The sequence below is a fragment of the Saccopteryx leptura genome, chromosome 5, assembly GCF_036850995.1.
Source record: "Saccopteryx leptura isolate mSacLep1 chromosome 5, mSacLep1_pri_phased_curated, whole genome shotgun sequence".
In the NCBI taxonomy this organism is placed as follows: Eukaryota; Metazoa; Chordata; class Mammalia; order Chiroptera; family Emballonuridae; genus Saccopteryx; species Saccopteryx leptura.
This window is the reverse complement of record NC_089507.1, coordinates 71692666-71712340: the sequence shown is the minus strand read 5'-3', so window position 1 is coordinate 71712340 and position 19675 is coordinate 71692666.

Below are 19675 nucleotides of genomic sequence, written 5' to 3'. Positions count from 1 at the left end.
AAGATCTGGTTCTTTGAAAAGATCAATAAAATCGATAAACCCCTGGCTATAGTAATAGAAAAAAAGAGAAAGAACTCATATAAACAAACAAAAAAAAATGAAAGAGGAGAAATTATCACAGATATCAAAGATATACAAAGGATAATTGGAGAATAGTATGAAAAATTATATGGCACCAAACTCAACAATCTAGAAGAAATGCATAAATTCCAAGAACCATACAGCCTTCCTACACTGAGTCATGAAGAAATGGAAAGCCTGAATAAACCCATAAGTGGGGAGAAAATAGAAACAACTATCAGAAACTTCCCCCAAAATAAAAGTCTGGGACCAGCCAGCTACCCTAGTGAATTCTAACAAACGTTCATAGAAGAGTTGGTTCCTAATCTTCTCAAAGTCTTCCAAAAAATGGAAGAAGAAGCAATACTCCCAAACACATTTTATGAGGTCAACATAACCCTCATACCAAAACCTGACAAAAATATTACAAAAAAAGAAAACTATACACCAATATCTCTAATGAATAAAGATGTAAAAATCCTGAATTAAATACTAGCAAATCAAATACAACAACACATTAAAATAATAATACATCACAATCAACTGGGATGCATTCCAGGAGCACAAGGATGGTTCAGGGCCCTGGCCGGATGGCTCAGCAGTAGAGCGTCGGCCTGGCGTGCGGGGGACCCGGGTTTGATTCCCGGCCAGGGCACATAGGAGAAGCGCCCATTTGCTTCTCCACCCCCTCCTCTTCCTCTCTGTCTCTCTTTTCCCCTCCCGCAGCCAAGGCTCCATTGGAGCAAAGATGGCCCTGGCGCTGGGGATGGCTCCTTGGCCTCTGCCCCAGGCGCTAGAGTGGCTCTGGTCGCGGCAGAGCGACTCCCCGGAGGGGCAGAGCATCGCCCCCTGGTGGGCAGAGCATCGCCCTGGTGGGCATGCCGGGTGGATCCCGGTCGGGCGCATGCGGGAGTCTGTCTGACTGTCTCTCCTGTTTCCAGCTTCAGAAAAATACAAAAAAACAAAAACAAAAAAAAAAAACAAGGATGGTTCAACATATGTAAATCAGTTAGCACTATACACCAAATCAACAAAACAAAGAACAAAAATCATATGATCCTATCAATAAATGAAGAGAAGGCATTCAATATGATACAACATCTCTTTATGTTTAATTTAAGTAGTACAAATGTTTATATACATCCTCGTGCCTCCTGACCATCCAGAGTATGATCATACATGTATAAGGCAACATTTAAGAAAGGCAAATGTATGTTCTTCTTGTTTTCATAAATTTCATCAAACAAACATGACTTTAAGTTAATAAAATGTACTGGAACTAATTTAATATTTTGAAAAATAGCTCACTCCTATTTGGGGTCAATGAGCATGAAAAATACTCACTACTCAAAGGGTTAAAACACTCAATAAAATCAGAATAGAAGGGAAGTACACCAACATAATAAAGGCCATTTATGATAAACCATCAGCTAAGATCATACTAAATGGTGAAAAACTGACAGCTTTTTCTCTAAAATCAGGAACAAAACAAGGTTGCCCACTCTCTCCATTCTTATTAAACATGGTGCTAGAAGTTTTAGCCAAAACAATCAGGCAGGTGAAAGAAATAAAAGGCATTGAGATTGGAAAAGAAGAAGTATGACATGACATGTATATAGAATGACATGCAGATGTCATGATCCTGTATATAGAGAATCCCAAAGATTCCACAGAAAGACTAATAAAAATAAACCAACACAGTAAGGTTGCAGGATACAAAATCAATATACAGAAGTCTACTGCTTTTATATATGCCAACAATGAAAATGAACTCACAAAAACCATTCCTTTTACAATTGCAACAACAACAAAATAAAACACTTAGGAATAAATTTCACAAAGAATGTAAAGGATCTATATACTGAAAATTGCAAAGTATTATTAAAGGAAATTGAAAAAGACACAATGAAATGAAAAAAATATTTCATGTTTATGGATTGGAAGAATCAACATAGTTAAAATGGCTATATTATCCAAAGCAATATAAATTTAATGCAATACCTATCAAAATTTCAATTTTATTTTTTAAAGAAATAGAACAAAAAATCACCAGGTTTGTATGGAACCATAAAAAACCTTGAATAGGCAAATCACTCCTGAGGCAAAAGAACAAAGCTGGAGGTATTACAATACCTGACTTCAAATTATACCACAGAGTGACAATAATCAAAACAGCATGGTATTGGCAGAAAAACAGACACACAGACCAATGGAACAGAATTGAGACCTCAGAAATAAAACCATATATACATGGACAAATAATCTTTGACAAAGGAGTCAAAAACACACAATGGAGAAAAGAAAGCCACTTCAATAAATAGTGGTGGGAAAATTGGAAAGCCACAGGCAAAAGAATAAAACTTGACTACAGTTTGTCCCCTTGCACAAAAATCAATTCAAAATGAATCAAAGACCTAAACATAAGATCTGAAGCAATAAATTACATACAAGAAAACATAGGCACTAAGCTCATGGACCTTGGCTGTAGAAACAATTTATGAATTTGACCCCAAAGGCAAGGGAAGTAAAGACAAAAAAAAAAAAAAAAAAAAAAAATGAATGGGACCACATCAAACTAAAAAGCTTCTGCACAGCAAAAGAAACTAACAACAAATCAAATTGGCACTCAACTAAATGGTAGATGATATTTGCAAACAACACCTCTGATAAAGGGTTAATATTCAAAACACATAAGGAACTCACAAAGATCAGCAACAAACAAGCAAGCAATCCAATTAAAAAATGGGGAAAAGACCTGAACAGACAGTTTTCCCAAGAAGACATACAAATGGCCAACGGATATATAAAAAAATGCTCATCTTCACTAGCTATTTGAGAAATACAAATCAAAACTATGAGATACCACCTCACACCTGTTAATTGGCTATTATCAACAAGACAGGTAATAACAAGTGTTGGAGATGCTGTGGATGAAAAGGAACCCTCCTCCACTGCTGGTGGAAATGTAAAGTAGTACAACCATTATGGAAGAAAGTATGATGGTTCCTCAAAATTAAGAATAAAATTACCACATGACCCAGCAGGGTATCTACCCCAAGACTCAAAAACATTGGTACATGAAGATGCATGTACCCCCATGTTCATCGCAGCTTTTTTTCACAGTGGCCAAGACACAAAAACAATCTAATGCCCCTTGATAGAGGATTGTATAAAGAAGATGTGATACATATATTCAATGGAATACTACTCAGCCATAAGGAATGGAAACATAAGGTCATTTACACAACATGGATGGACCTTAAGGACATCATACTGAGTGAAATAAGTAAATCAGAAAAAGCTAAAAACTGTATGATTTCATACATGGGTGGGATACAAAGCTGAGACACATGGACATAGATAAGAAGTGCAGTGGTTACCAGGGGGAGGAGGATGGGGAGTTGGGGGAAGGATATAAAGATGGACAAATATAAGGTGATAAAAAATTATTTGGCTTTGGGTGATGGATATATAACATAATTGACTATTCAAATGATGTAGTGATATTTGACTGAAATCTATGTACACTTATTGATCAATGTCAGCCAGTTAAATTTAATTTTCTAAATAAAAAATGGAATGAAATTAAAACCAATAAAATTTATCTCTATTATGATCCATGGAAGAGAAGTATAAATATAATGTACTATAAATATCAAAAGCCCTAGGTTTTAGTTTTGCTTTAGAAAAATTTTAAGATTCTCTACTTATATATGTTGTTAATGTCATTTGAGACATGAAGATAAGTGATCCCTAAAGCACTTTGAAAGTCATAATATTATATAATAATATGATTCTAACTAGCAAAGGGGGAATCTAAAGATTAGAAGTATAAATAATTGGGATGATTCATCAGACCTCTAGATAAGTAAGTGCGCCAAGTTAATATTATATGATGGCATACTTATTACAAGATAAATTTTATTTACCTTTGAAGTTTCATCTTGACATTTTAAGTTGGTTTTATAGTCTTAATGATTATGAATTAAAAATATGAGGAAATGTTAACAAATCTCTATTGATGCTTTAGGTGGTTATAGCAGAAAAATCTACTAATAGAAAATGTTTCAGGAGTCTTGAACTTGAGTCCCCAAGCACATTAGATTACATGTGACCCTATTTACAGTTTAAGTTTAAGCAGTTTAAGATGTACTTTTTATTGATTAGAAATATAAATTTTATTATACAAATTAAAAACATTTTAGGCCCTGGATGGTTGGCTCAATGGTAGAGCATTAGCCCAGCATATAGATGTCCCAGGTTCAATTCCCTCTCAGGGAACACAGAAAAAATGCCCATCTGATTCTCCACCCCTCCCCTTCCTACTTTTCTTTCTGTCTCTCTCTTTTCCCTCCTGCAGCCATAGCTTAATTGGAGCAAGTCAGTCCTGGGCGTGAGAATGGGTCCATGGGCCTGAGGTGGCTCAGGCACTAAGAAGAGCTCGGTTGCTGAGCAACAGAAAAAAGCCCCATATGGGCAGAGCATCACCCCCTAGTGGGTTTGCAGGGTAGATCTCATTCAAGGTGCATGTGGGAGTCTGTCTCTGACTCTCCTCCTCTCCCTAAAAAAAAAAAAAAAAAAAAAAAATTTAATTGAAATAAGAGTTACTGTAAAATATCATATAAATGTAAATGACAAATGGAAAAATGTTTTTAAATACATATAGCAAATATGTTAACAAAAGACAATAAGCAAGAAATACACAGAGTGGGAAAACACTTTTCTTTCCATTTAGGGCTCCCAAAGCCACTGACTTATTCGAGTTTCCTAGAATCAAAGGTTTCTACCTCACCAGCCAACCTCTGTTTTTGTATCTCCTCTCCTCCATGTGGCCTTTCTCTGCCTTCCTCCAGCATGGGCTCCTCTGCCTCATTTTATAGTGTAGAAATCAAAACCTTTAATCCAATATACAAACAAGGAAGTCTCTGATACAAAGTCACTTATCTGAGGCATAATGGGAATCCTCATGAGAGTGCACCACCCCACATCATGCAATAGTCAAGGGTGTGGGGAAAAGCTTAGTTTTAAAACCAAGCCTTAGGCTATAAGGACCCTGCCTGCTTACAGCCTATCCCCCACACCCAATGCAAACTATAAGCAAGCAAACATATATCATATATACAAACTTTGTCGGGAGCCGATCAACAACTGCTGGCTGACAAGGTCACAGCAGAAGATCAAAAACTGCTGATTGACAAAGTCATAGCAGAGAAGACCAATGGCTGCAGGTTGACGAAGTCACCCGAAGGAAAGGCACAACGATACTTCCCCCTTTGACCTTTTGAATTAATCTGGCCTTATATCCCCACTTTTCTGGGTGTGTGCTATTAATTATGGCACAGGGATAATAGTACTGTGCTTTCCCTGTAGATTCGTAGTGATTTCTTTGGAAATGAGACAGAGGGTGTGAGTTCCAGAGAAAAGCCTGTAAGCCCCTTGAACTGGGCTCATAGACATAAGAGGCTGGCTATGATATCCCTCGTAAAGGGTTAAGTCTGTAGGAGAATTCCTTCTTAATCATGTTAGAAAGAATAGATTGTGACTTGTGAATGGGTAGGAGGCAGTGGCTGTGCACAGAGCACCTTTCGGCCTTCACTTAATTCAACATTTTTCCTCCCTAGCCTTTTCATGTGATAGAGTAGAGAAACATTCCTTTCTTCTTGCTTATTTGATCTCAGATAGTGGTACACTCTGAGAAGAATAGAGTCAGAACTTAACTAGTGTTTAAATATAATAAATAAGTAATATTTGACTAGACAATAGTATCTTAGGTAAGGTATAGTAGAATGGCCCATTGTGTGGCCTAGGATGAGAGCGCAGTTGGCAAGAAAAGAATGTTTTACTAAGAGAATTGTCTTTTGACTAAAGGCAATTGCTAGGCTTTCTCAATGAGATGTTCTCATGAGATTTATATGCTTTCCAAGATTTTTTGATAATGAGAAAAATGTAGGGGAATCCATAGAAGTAATAACAGTTAATGTCTTATGTTGCTACTAGGCTATCTTGCAAGTACACTCTGTATATCTTTGGGTGAAAGCTACTCTTAATGTTATGTCAATTTCTTTATAGGCAAGCCTTTTAGAATCTTGTGAGAAAAAGTAGGACACTGCATAAACTCAAAGCCATTTACCTGAGCAAGCAGTGGTCCATTGTTAGTCCTTAATGATTTCGTCTGCTAATCTCTCTCTGCCCCTTGACTCACAACAGCAGTAAAGTTAGTTAACTATTAGTACTAATACTTTAAAAGCTTTTACCGATGTTGTTATCGCTATTCAAGTTATTTTGTACTTTGAATGATTTGCTACCTGGTTTGTAATTTATAGATATAAATTAACTGTTATCCAGAAACATGTAAACATAGTGAAACAGAAGCAATGATTAACACCATGTAATTGTAACTCAGTGTGTGTGTATAAAAAGGGAGCTATACTAGCATTTGGCAGAGATGCCTGGCAGTAAATGCTAACTGGAGAATAAAGAGAAAGAAAAGAATTCGGCTCTCTCACTCGATTTCGCCGACGCCGTCTCCTCCTGTGGGACCCCTGGATTCCCCCCCGGGGCTGGACCCCGGCAAAACTTATTTGACTGACATCCTCTTTTGATTCCTGCAATATATGGTGCATTGGCAGGAAACCACGGAGGAAAGACACCTGCAATTGGTGGACTTCAGGCACCTCATTGAGGATACTCCCAAGCCGCCCTGCAGATACATCTGCTGAGCATATGCATGGGGGATCCCCTTCACAGGACCCAGCAAGGACCAGACAATGAAAGAATGAGGAAATGAGGGCGCTTCAGAGCCATGGTAAGGAAAACCAAGCAAGGGAAGCTAGCTAGGGTCCTGCCCCACTTGGCAGAAGGAAGACCTGATCACCCTCTGGAGAGTCACCCTCTGGAGAGTCACCCTCCATAGGTTAGGCGTGGCAACTGTGTACTCTTCACAGGTGTGAGGAGTGGTCCCCACAGGAGTGGTGACTCATTGCCCTCCACAGGTTGTAGGGAATGGGCCCCACAGGGTTAGGAGTGGTGACTTGTCACCCTCCACTGGTGTGGGGGAGGTTGTGTGAAAGAGAGTGAGTGCGGAGTGAATGAGATGGATACAGGGAGAGGGTTCCCACTCTCTCGCACAGGGCCGGAGTGAGTGTTGGGTCCGGAACCGTAATTCCGCAGGGCACCTTATACAGCTAAGAGGCAGAACTGCCTGCTGACAGTTTATATCAGCCTCCATTAAGCCAAGAGGACCCGCCATTCCCACAAGGGAGGCAGCCAGTGACAGACTGAAGCGAGTGGCGTCCCTTCCAAGTTTCTCTTCCCTTTCCCCCATTCCTTCTTGTGGTGTAACTGTTGTCTGTTGTGGGGGTATGGGAAGCTCACAAAAAACCACTCCTTTAGCCACATGGTCAAGAATTTTAAGAAAGGGTTCTCGGGGGATTACAGGGTTACTATGTCCCCAGGGAAATTGAGGACTTTGTATGAGTTAGAATGGTCTACTTTTGGGGTAGGGTGGCCATCAGAAGGAAGCTTGGATAAGTCTGTTGTACAGAAGGTATGGCAGGTAGTCACTAGAGATCCAGGCCACCCTGACCAGTTTCTCTACAAAGACACTTGGCTTACACTAGTTATGCACCCACCCACTTGGCTTAGAGGTCAGGTTTTTATAGCATTAGTAGCTAAGGCGGGGAAGCATTCCACCAGACCCAGCACGCTGCTGCAGCAGCCAAAGCCAGAAATTTTAACCCCTAGTGAACTAGAAGAAGCAGAAACTTTGGCTCCTCCACCTTACGTACTAGCAAGGCTCTACCCATCCATACCTGACTCTCAGTCCACTCCAGAGACTGCCACTGACTCAGGCCCCTCATCCCCAGAGTTATCAGGTCCCACATAAGCTCACCCAAACCCAAGCGTGAGCCATAGGTGACTCCCACTGCCTCTCCAGAATCAGGCCCAGGCTTTTCTCCCCTAGCTGGGAGGTTACAGCAGGTACCTAAGCCTAGGCTTGTTCTAACTCTAACCGTTCCCAGAGAGGAAGAGTAGAGGATTTTTGCTGCCGTGTCTGGGAAGCCTCCAAGCCAAAAACTAATTCAAAAATCCTCTAGAGTCTAGACTGAAGACCCCCTCACCCAGGCTGGCAATAAACCAAGTATGGATAGAGTTAGAACCTAGGGCACTGTCAGTGAGCCAGAAACAATACCCGATTCCTAAGGAAGTCTTGGAAGGAATCCTAGTGCATTTACAAAGGCTCAAGGAGCCGTGCCAGTCAACCTGGAATACTTCTTTGCTCCCTGTAAGAAAATTAGGGACCAATGATTATCAGCCAGTACAGGACTTGAGGGTCGTAAATGAGGCAGCAGTGACTCTGCGCCCTAGAGTACCAAATCCTTATACACTCCTAAGCCTCCTCCCTGCTCAAGTCTCATGGTTCACTTGCTACAACTTAAAAGATGCCTTTTAGTATAAGACTGGCTCCTGAAAGCTGGAAGCTGTTTGCCTTACAATGGGAGGACCTGGCTGCAGAAGCAAAAGTGCAATACACCTGGACTAGGCTCCCACAAGGGTTCAGGAACTCCTCCACCACCTTTAGGGAAGTCCTCGCTCGGACCTCCAGAGGTTTCCTGCACAGGACATCGGGTGTGTCCTCCTTCAGTGTATGGATGACCTGTTGTTAGGTCATGAGACTTTCCAAGGATGTACTTGAGGAACGGATGAGCTTCTATGTCATCTAGAGAAGAATGGATACAAGGTCTCAAAGAAGAAGGCCCAGATCTGTCAAAGGCAAGTAAAATACTTGGGATTTATTTTCCAACAGGGAGAGAGGAGATTAGGAGTTCCTGGGTACAGTAGGATTCTGTCATTTGTAGATTCCCAACTTTGCAGTACTGGCCAAACCCCTCTATGAAGTCAGAAAGGGAGAAGAAAAAGAGCCCATGGATTGGGGGCCAGAACAGGACTGTGCCTTTCAGACTCTTAAAAAGGAGTTATAAGTTGCCCCAGCACTAGGTCTTCCTAACCTAGCAAAACCTTTTGTGCTGTATGCCTCAGAGAGGAGCAAGACAGCAGTGGGTGCATTAACCCAGGACTTGGGGTCATGGCCTAGACCGGTAGCTTACCTCTCCAAGCAACTGAATGGGGTTGCAAAGGGCTGGTCACCATGCTTGAGAGCCCTAGCAGCCACTGCCATTCTGGTGCAAGAGGCAGACAAACTAACTTTAGGACAAGACCTAAAAGTGCAGGTGACACATGCAGTAGTGACTCTGATGAATGCCAAAGGACATCACTGGCTCACAAATGCCTACCTCATTAAGTACCAGAGTTTATTATGTGAAAACTCAAGACTAGTAATAGAGGTGTGTACAACTTTAAATCCAACAACACTGCTCCCAATGAATGAGGGAAAGCGGCAACACAGTTGCTTAGAAGTGCTTGATGCAGTATACTCCAGCCAGCAGGACTTACTAGATCAACCCACGAGAGACCCAGATTAGGAGCTGTATATAGATAAAGGTAGCTCTGTCAACTCACCAGGAGAAAGGCAAGCAGGGTATCTACTGATTTCTGGTTTGCCTTTCTTACTCTACAAGTCCATAAAGCCAGAAAGAAGGCTCTTGACAGCTAGGGCAAGGACCTCAAATATCCAGGAGAAATTCTTCGCTGCTGGAAACAATCTACAAGGCCAAAACAGATAGCAGTAATTCACTTTCAAAAACACCAGAGGGCAAAATAGGTAGAAGCCTATCCCATCCAGACTGAAAAGGCCAAAGAAATAACAAGGGCATTGCTCAGAGAAGTAATTCCAAGGTTTGGACTGCCATTTTGGATAGGGTCCAACAACGGCCTTGGCTTTGTGGCTAAGGTAGTACAAGGAACAGCTCAAGTGTTAGACATCACCTGGAAGTTTCACACGGCAAACAGACCTCAGAGCTCTGGGAAAGGTGGAACGAAGAAATAGGATTCTGAAGTTAGGGCTTAGCAAATTATGCCAGGAAACAGGTCTTAAATAGTGTAAGGCCAGTAGCCATGGCCACCATCACAGCCACCTGGCCCGTGCAGATTTGCATTTGATTCGGACAGATGGTAATGAAACAACAGAGCCAAGAACTGGAGGGCTATTACCTTTTAATCCTAGCTTGCACCCAGCAGGCGAAAATACACACAGTGGGAAAACATTTCCCTTTCCATTCAGGGCTCCCAAAGCCACTGACTTATCCAAGTATTCCTAGAATCAAAGGTTTCTACCTCACCAGCCTTATTCACTTCTGTTCCCCTTCTCCTCTCCGCACAAACTCTGCACAAACTGGCTTCTCCTTCAGCATTCTGCCATCTTGGCTGCTTCTCCTCTGTAATACTAATTTCAGGAACCCAGAGAGAGAGCAAGCCCCCGGTCTGCCCCATTTTATAGTGTAGAAATTAAAACCTTTAAGCCAATATACAAATAAGGAAGTCTCTGATACAAAGTCACTTATCTGAGGCATAAATGGGATTCCTCATAAGAGTGCACCACCCCACATCATGTAACAGTCAAGAGTGTGGGGAAAAGCTTAGTTTTGAAAATATTTTAGTATTAAAAGGTTGATAAAAGCTTAATCTTAAAACTAAGCCTTAGGCTATAATGACTTCACCAGCTTACAGCCTGTGTCCCACACCCAAAGCAAACTATAAGCAAGCGAACATATATATCATATTTATAAACTTATTTGACCCATAAATAGGTACAAACTTTGCCCCTAATATTGTTTCACCTTATGAGGTATTATACAATAGACCTCCCCCAATATTACGTAGCTTGCCAGAGACTCCTCGAGAATTAGGAGAAACAGAACTACATAGGCAATTAAAAGCTTTAGGCAAGGTGGCCAGTACCATATCCAAGTGGGTGCTAGATAGGGCTCCAATCAGTTTGTTTGTCCCTGTTCATTTTTTTTCCCTGGAAAACCAGGTGTGGATCGAGGATTAGAATCCAGCTCCCCTCCAACCCATGTGGAAGGGACCCTACACTGTGATCCTGACCACTCCCACTGCTGCCAAGGTAGAAGGCATACTCACTTAGATTCACCACAGCTGGCTAAAGCCTGTGGCAGAGGCACCTTCATAGACATCAGAGACTAACCTTGCCAGCCCTTTTAAGTTGACCCTGAGAAGGACAACATACCCTGCTCCAGCCACAAACCGGGAGCTGGCTGGTCCATGTATGACCAAAGCCTGAGGAACCTCACCATGGGACTTATAATTGGACTCGGGGGAGGGAGGGGAACTAGGGCAGAGGACTGTGAACTGTGTATCCATGTCACCAAGGAAGGCCAAAAGGTCTCCACCACCTTGCTTTTCTATAGCTGCTATGAGTGTAAGGGGACTCAGAAAGGCAGGCAATATGAGATGAAGGAAGGACCTGTGTGTCTCTCAGCTGAGAGAGAAGCTACAGGGCAGAAGAAAAGCATATATGCTCCTAAAGTTTCACCTATGAAGCCAGCTGTGTATATTAGTCATGTGTCTTATGGGCAACCTGGGAAAAGGATAGTTCCAAGAAGAGGAAAGTATACTTGAGGAAAGGAACAGCCCTGTCAAATCGCACTAGCCATGGGTGCAATCCCTTAGAGCTAGTTATAACCAAACCTCTGGATCCCTGCTGGAGGAAAAATGAGGTATTAACCCTTGGCATTAATAAAGCTGACTTAAATCCCTATGCTTAACTCCTCATCCAGGGCCAGATACAGAACCACCCAGTTCGAGTCTTCCAAGTATATAAATATTTTTTATAAAGAAGCAATTAGACACCTACCACCACTCTCACCAACAACTAAGAACTTGTTCCTCAGGATGGTTGAGGGAATAGCCCATTCCCAAAATATCACCTCTTGCTATGTATGTGGGGGAACTAAACAGGGGACAGATGGCCATGGGAAGCTAAGGAACTAGTTCTCACAGAGGGTAGGCCAAATATAATGACCCCCGCACCTCTGATGACAGCCAATAGATTTTATTTATTTACTTATTTTTGTATTTTTCTGAAGTTGGAAATGGGGAGGCAGTCAGACAGACTCTCGCATGCGCCCAACCGGGATCCACCTGGCACACCCACCAGGGGGCAATGCTCTGCCCATCTGAGGCTTCGCTCTGTTGCAACCAGAGCCATTCTAGCACCTGAAGCAGAGGCCATAGAGCCATCCTCAGCGCCCAGGCCAACTTTGCTCCAATGGAGTCTTGGCTGCGGGAGGGGAAGAGAGAGACAGAGAGGAAGGAGAGCGGGAGGGGTGCAGAAGCAGATGGGTGCTTCTCCTGTGTGCCCTGGCTGGGAATCGAACCCGGAACTCCTGCATGCTAGGCCGATGCTCTACCACTGAGCCAACCGGCCAGGGCTGACAGCCAATAGATTTTAAAACATACTATCATAGGGCAATACTGCTTAGCCAGAGAAGGAGGAGATTTGACTGAATCAGTGGGGAAACTGACTTGCCTTGGGCAATGGTTTTATAATGCCATCCTCAAGAAAAGTGTGTGGTGGGGAAAAATCCGTTGGCCAGATTCCCTGAGCTAACTAGAGCCTATTTGAATTCAGGCAGGGCCAGAGACTGGATAGCACCACATGGGTTTTACTAGATTTGTAGAAATAAGGCTTATACCTGTCCTTTGAGGAATTGGGAAGGAAGCTGTGTGATATGTATGATAAAACCATCCTTCTTCCTTCTGCCTCTGGAAACAGGGGAACTGCTTGGCTACCCAGCCCCACAGCCCTTACAACGAGTAAAAAGAGAGCTCCTGAGAGGAGACTGGAAAGATGATGAGTGGCCCCCAGAGCAGAATATCCAATACTATGGACCTGCCATCTGGGCAGAGGATGGATCTTGGGGGTACTGCACCCCCATTTATATGTTAAACCAGATTATCTGATTGCAGGCAGTTTTAGAAATCATTACCAATGAGACTGGGAGAGCCCTAACACTCCTGGCACATCAGCAGACTCAGATGAGAAATGCCATCTACCAAAACAGATTGCCACTAGATTATCTGCTAGCAGCAAAAGGAGGAGTGTGTGGGAAATTCAATCTCACTAATTGTTGCCTGCAAATAGATGACCAGGGCCAGGGAGTTGAGGACCTTGTCAAGAAGATGACAAAACTGGCACACGTGCCCATGCAAGTTTGGCACGGATGGAACCCTAGTAGCCTTTTTGGGGGATGGTTCTCAGCCTTTAGTGGTTTTAAAAACCTAATAGGAGCAGTCTTACTACTCCCAGGATTTGCTTAACAGGTCCGTGTTTGTTGCCATTATTGATGAACAGCAAAAGAAACATGATAGAGGCCACAGTACAGCAATGAACCGCGGCCCATGTATTTAAATTACATCTTACCCTCCACTATCAGGCCTTCCCCTTGGGATCAGATGAAGAATGTGAGACTCCAGTACAAAAGAAATTCTGAATTCTCAAAAAGAGGAGTGTGGAAGGAGGGGCAGGCCCCTTCTTGGCTTAGAAGAAAGAAATGAAAAGAATACAAGGGAAATGAGCCAGCTGGGGTAACAGAGTCAGCCAGTGATAAATTATCTATATTCCATAGTTACAATACAAAACAAGAACAGCAAGATCTGTATGTAACTATGGCCAGTGATCTGGAAACCCCTTCCCCCTTGCTGATCCCACTGAAACTTACCCTCCCCTCTCCTTGAGTCCTGGGAAGCCTTAAACAAAGAAATCACATGCCCATTGCTTAGATACTGTAAAGGTATATAACCTGTAAGAAAGTCAACTTCGGGAAGCCCTTGTTTTGGTGCTAGAAGCTTCATATGCTCCACCGGCTTTAATAAATCCTACTTCCTTCATCAAATTGTCTGGGTATTTTTGTCCTCCTTTGATTCCTGCAATATTCTCTTCCTTCTCCTATTTTTTTACACCTAGCAATTGTCATTTCCTCACAAGATAGGGCCTCGTTGGGTCAATTTGTCATCATCCAATATAGTGTCAATTTATCTTAGAGATAGGTAGCCTTCCTTATAGCCAATCTAAGCAACTTAAAGTAAATAGAAAAATACAATAAACTTCAGTTTGGAGACTATATTTTAGTTCTATGGTTTAGCCATTATAACAACCATTGCCTTTGAGCTAAAGATTTTAAATATACATGTAAAAATGGGATTATAGTCACCACAAAGAATTCTGAAGAGGATTAAATGATGTAAAATGCTATGCCTGCCACATAGTAGTTGTCCAATAAATGGCAGTGGTTGCTTAGTTATTGATATCAATATTATCATGATTATTATTATCATTTTTGTAGTCCCAGTACCTAGAAGTGCCTAGAGCAACATTTGCACATGACTGAATAAATGTAGTTATAGTCTTACTGCTGTTGAAGCAGTGTCCTCTCAGTTTCTGAGGGAGAACCATGTATTTTGCTGAAAACATGAATGTGTGTATTGTAATATCCATAGAACATATGCATGGTTCCAAGTGGCAACTATTTGTAGCCTCAGCCATGTGGCTCAGCATACTGGTGAGCACTTGAAAATGCAGCTGGTTTAGCCCCTTTAAATAAAAATGACTAGACAAAGAAAAGCGGAAAACAGATTTATTTATAAATCATCCTACATAGACACAAGGCGCAGTTTGTTTTTGTGACACAGCAGTAACTCTTTAAATATTTATTGTCAACCTGGAGAAGTCATGTGTAGACTGAGGCATATTTAGGTTTTTAATATGCCATCTCAGCAGGGCCCACTTAAGGCTGCCAATCTGGAAGATAAAACTTTAAAGTCAATTTTAAAACACTTTTTTAATGACAGATAAAACTATTTCTAGTTAATTTTTACCATAACATACAAAATTACACCTGGGGATTTTTTTAATTTGAGAGTTACATTTAAAGTAGAAAGATAGTGGCCCTGGCTGGTTGGCTCAGTGGTTGAGTGTCAGCCAACATTTGGAAGTCCTGGGTTTGATTCCCGGTCAGTGCACACAAGAGAAGTGACCATATGTTTCTCCAACTCCCCCATGCCCCCCTTCTCTCTCCCTCACTATCATCCCCTCCCACCGCCATGGCTTAAATGGTTGGAGCAATTTGTCCCCAGACACTAAGAATAGCTCCATAGCCTCACCTCAGGTGCTGAAATAGCTCAATTGCCAAGCAATAAAGCAGCAGCCCCAGATTGGCAGAGCATCACCCTGTAGGGGTTTTGCTGGATGGATCCTGGTGGGGATGCATGCAGGAGTCCTGTCTTGCCTCCCTGTCTCCCGTCTCTCACTTAATTAAAAAAATACTGCTTTTCTAGTACAACTGTAGCAAAGTGCTGCATAGTAAAGCTTAATTTAAATTAAGTTCTGTAAAGCTACCATGGAAACAGTCTATGAATCATAATTAAAAAAATATTTTCCCATTATGGCACCAAAAGTGTAAAAAAATGCAGTTAGAATTTTATTCCCATCTCTTCTCTCTGAGACTTAATAGGTAGTTTAATGTGTTGAGTCTCTGCCAATTAAATAAAATTTCTCAGAATTTAACCAAATAAATGTCTAAGTGTAATGAGGTAATGTTAATTTTGTCTTTAAATTATTGATTTACCAATTTTAAAAATGTCTGTGTCATAGAATCTAAATGCCACTTGTGCTCATCAGAATCAGTTCATTCCATTAGTCTTTCACAAACACATCTCCTGTGATTTGAAGGGTTATTCTTTCTTTCTTCCTTCACCATCTCCCTCTCCTTTACTCTCTTCTTCTTCCTTCTCTCCCTCCTCCTTCCTTCCACCATTTTTTCTTCCTTCCTTCCTCCCTTCCTCCCTTCCTCCCTTCCTCCCTTCCTTCCTTCCTTCCTTCCTTTGTTCCTTCCTCCCTCCCTTCCTTCCTTCCTTCCTTCCTTCCTTCCTTCCTTCCTTCCTTCCTTCCTTCCTTCCTTCCTTCCTTCCTTTTCTTCTTGGAGTTTTACAAACTAGTAAAGTTATTGTTCAAGTGTGAATGTGTCTAAATATTGAACACTCTCTCTTCTTCGTATAGCTTGAATTATTTTTTTCAAAAGCTATATTTAGATTGTTTTTCCATAAAATAAAATTATCAAAAAATGCTGTATATGCTCAATGTAAGATGTGAAAAACATCTGTGGGGTGGGAGGAATGGGGAGAGGGAGAATACGAATGAGAACAGGAGCAAAAATGAGAGCCAATTCAGAGATAGAGACAGAGACCTTCAAAGCTCCAGTAGAAACAGATCACTGGCAAAATCACAACCAAATCCTAGAGCATGATCACAATGTGGCCCCCACCTCACAGATAGTCAGTATAAAGATACTAATGAGAAAAAATAGTCTCTCTAAAATAATTTTCTATAATCTGAATTTTAAAATTTTACTTTGCTCCAAAACCATCTTTTCAAGAATTGAAAGAAAACATGTTATATAGCTTTATTTCTCTCTCTTCTCAATATTTTGAATATCACTTTCTTGAAGTTAATATTGGAATTGAGTACCCAATATAATCATATAGAATTGAGGGTAGTAACAGTAGGTGGCAGGAATGTCCCTCTGAATGTTATATTTTTTTGAATGAGGTCTGATGGTTCTGGAACAGCGACCAAGGTCTGAGTTTTCTGCTTGCACTCTATGGGTGAGGATGTATACAACTTTCCCATGCACTTATGGACTTGGCAGTTAGGACAATTACCCAGGGGAACTGAGTAAAGGGGTCTACACTCACACATTACCGCAAGTTTTATGTAGCTTGAAACATTGACAATCATTAGCAGAACTCTTCATCTGTGTCAGCTCCTCAAATATACTTGCAATCAGAGAACCACAGAAAGTCATACCCTGCATACTGATGCCTCATTCAATGACAAAAAACATCTGTAATGGTGACCCCATAAGAAAATAATGAAGCTTAAAAATTTTATTGCCCAGTGACATCATAGCCATAGTAAAGTGGTATTCAATGTATTACACACATGTTGAGGTGATACTGGTATAAACAAGCCTTCTGTGCTGACAGTTATATAAAAGCATAACACATACAGTTATGCACAGAACATAATACTTTATAATGATTATAAACAACTATGTTACTGGCTTATGTATAGATATTTAGCATAGTATACTTTTTATTGTCATTTTAGTGTGTAATCTTTCTGCTTATTAGAAAAAGGTTGCTGTAAAATAGTATGCAATTATGCTGGCAGCAGCCTTATATATCTTGTGTTTACCATGTCTCTTCATTACATAATTTTTCTCTTGTGCTTTATTTAATTTTGTGTTGTTTTGTACAGTGACATGCTGTATAGGCTTGTAGCCTAGGAGTGATAATCTATGCCATATAGCCTAGGTATTTAGTAGGCTTTTAGTGTAAGTGTACTCTATGATGTTTACAACAATGAAATCACCTAAGGATACATTTCTTAGAATGTTTCTGTGTCATTAAGCCACACATGACTGTAATTGGGCAATTATTACTCTTACTAGAGAGGGAATCATTGGGAGAGCTATTTTCAAAGAGCTCACATGACTAAATTCCTCCGTTTCTACATTTCTTGCAAGGAAATGTGAAGTATGTCTCAAGTCCTTTTCTCCTATTATTGTTCTTATTCCTTTTTTAATATAAAATGAAAAACTGTGGTTTGATGTCTTCTAATGATTATTTGGACATTAGCATAAGGTTGTAGAAATTAGTGTTTCTCCATCTTCAAATAGTGAGCTGACAATGGTAAGATTGTAGACCCATGCTGCTGGGACTCAGGCTCCTAGTACATAGTAGGAGTTCATTTTCTACAAAACTAGAGATATGTGAGTTTTCTTAAATAGATCCAATTTTCATGAGTGAGAAACTTGTGTTTAAGTCACTCTTTTTTGGGGGTATTCTGCTTTATTCAACTGATTCTAATTCTGATGCAGAATAGACTCTATTACCAGGGGAGGTAACACTTGATTTGAGTCTTGAACTAGATTCTTAGCCAGATGGAGTTTGAGTTAAGTTGTTGTGACTTTAAAAAATGGAATATAAAGGAGCATTTCAGCCATAATAACCACTATGTTCAAATGTACTAGAAATGCACACAGACTTAGTTATTTCCTCATGTATAAGATGCACCTTTTTTTCAAAAAATTTGGGGTCTAAAAACTGGGTGCATCTTATACGGTGGTTGTAGGTTTTTTAACTTGCATTTCTTGCTTTTTTGCGCTTGTCTTTTTTTCAAATTTTGGGCCCCAAATTAAGGTATGTCTTATACATAGGAGCGTCTTATACATGGGGACAGTAAGTCATTAAGGCTTGCTAAGAAGACATTCTATTTCTTTTGCAGCCACTGTGGGAAACTGTATGGAGATTCCTCAAAAAATTAAAAATGGAACTGCCTTTGACCAGACATCCCACTTTTAGGAATATATCCCAAGAACACCATATTACTGATTCAAAAAAGAAATGCACCCCCATGTTTATGGCAGCATTGTTCACAATAGCGAAGATCTAGAAACAGCCCAAGTGTCTGTCAGTGGACGAGTGGATTAAAAAGCTGTGGCACATATATACAATGGAATACTATGGGGCCATGAAAAAGAAGGAAATCTTACCTTTTTGTGACAACATGGATGGACCTGGAAACTATTATGTTAAGTGACATAAGCCAGGCAGAGAAAGAAAAATGGCATATAACTCTCTCATTTGAGGAATCCAATGAACAATGTGAACTGAGGAACGGAACTGAGACAGAGGAAGGATCAAAGGGACCAGAGGAAAAGAGAACAGAGGGAAAGGGGATGATAGGATGGGATAAACCTAAAGGAAAGGGGGGAGGGTGCTGTTAGGAGGGGACAACAGGAGATGTTGAGGGGAATACAGGGGAGGGGTGGATGCATTCGGGGCAACACTAGAATCTATGTAAACACAATAAATTAAATTAAAATTAAAAAAGAAGGCATTCTAAAAAAGATTGTGGTGGGTGTCTCTACTCTCCCCTCTTCTCCATCTGCCTTGTACCCTAGAAGTGTGATATGTCCGTGAACTGGATCAACAAATTCCTTTACATTCTGGTTTCTGGTAGGGTTTAGCCAATGGGAAACACCAGCAGAATATCAGAATGAAGGAAGAAAACAAGGTCAAAGTATTTATTCCCTTAGCTTTTTTCCTTCAGGTCCATTAAATGACTGCATCCAGTGACTGCCCTGTTTGGTTTTTTGTTTTTGTTTTTTTATTTTTGTTGTTGTTGTTGTTGTTGTTGTTGTTGTTCTTCTTCTTCTTCTTCTTCTTCTTCTTCTTCTTCTTCTTCTTCTTCTCCTCCTCCTCTTCCTCCTCCTCCTCCCTCTCCTCCTCCTTCTTCTTCCTTCTTCTTCTTCTTTTTCTTTTCTTCTTCTTCTTCTTCTTCTTCTTCTTCTTCTTCTTCTTCTTCTTCTTCTTCTTCTTCTTCTTCTTCCTTTAAAATGGGAGGTGGTAACATCATCCTGTCACCAGTCCAAAATATCTACACTCTCCTGATTTTCCGGCATCTTGCTAATACTTTTGTAAATGGTCCTTTATTAACACTCTTCAAATGAATCCCATTTCAATATGCTTTTTGTTTCCTGATGGACCCTGAACCAAAAAATTCTACTTGCTTTATTTTGCTAATTTAAAGCACTTATTAAAACAAGCTACTTAGTAGTACTTGTTACTCAAA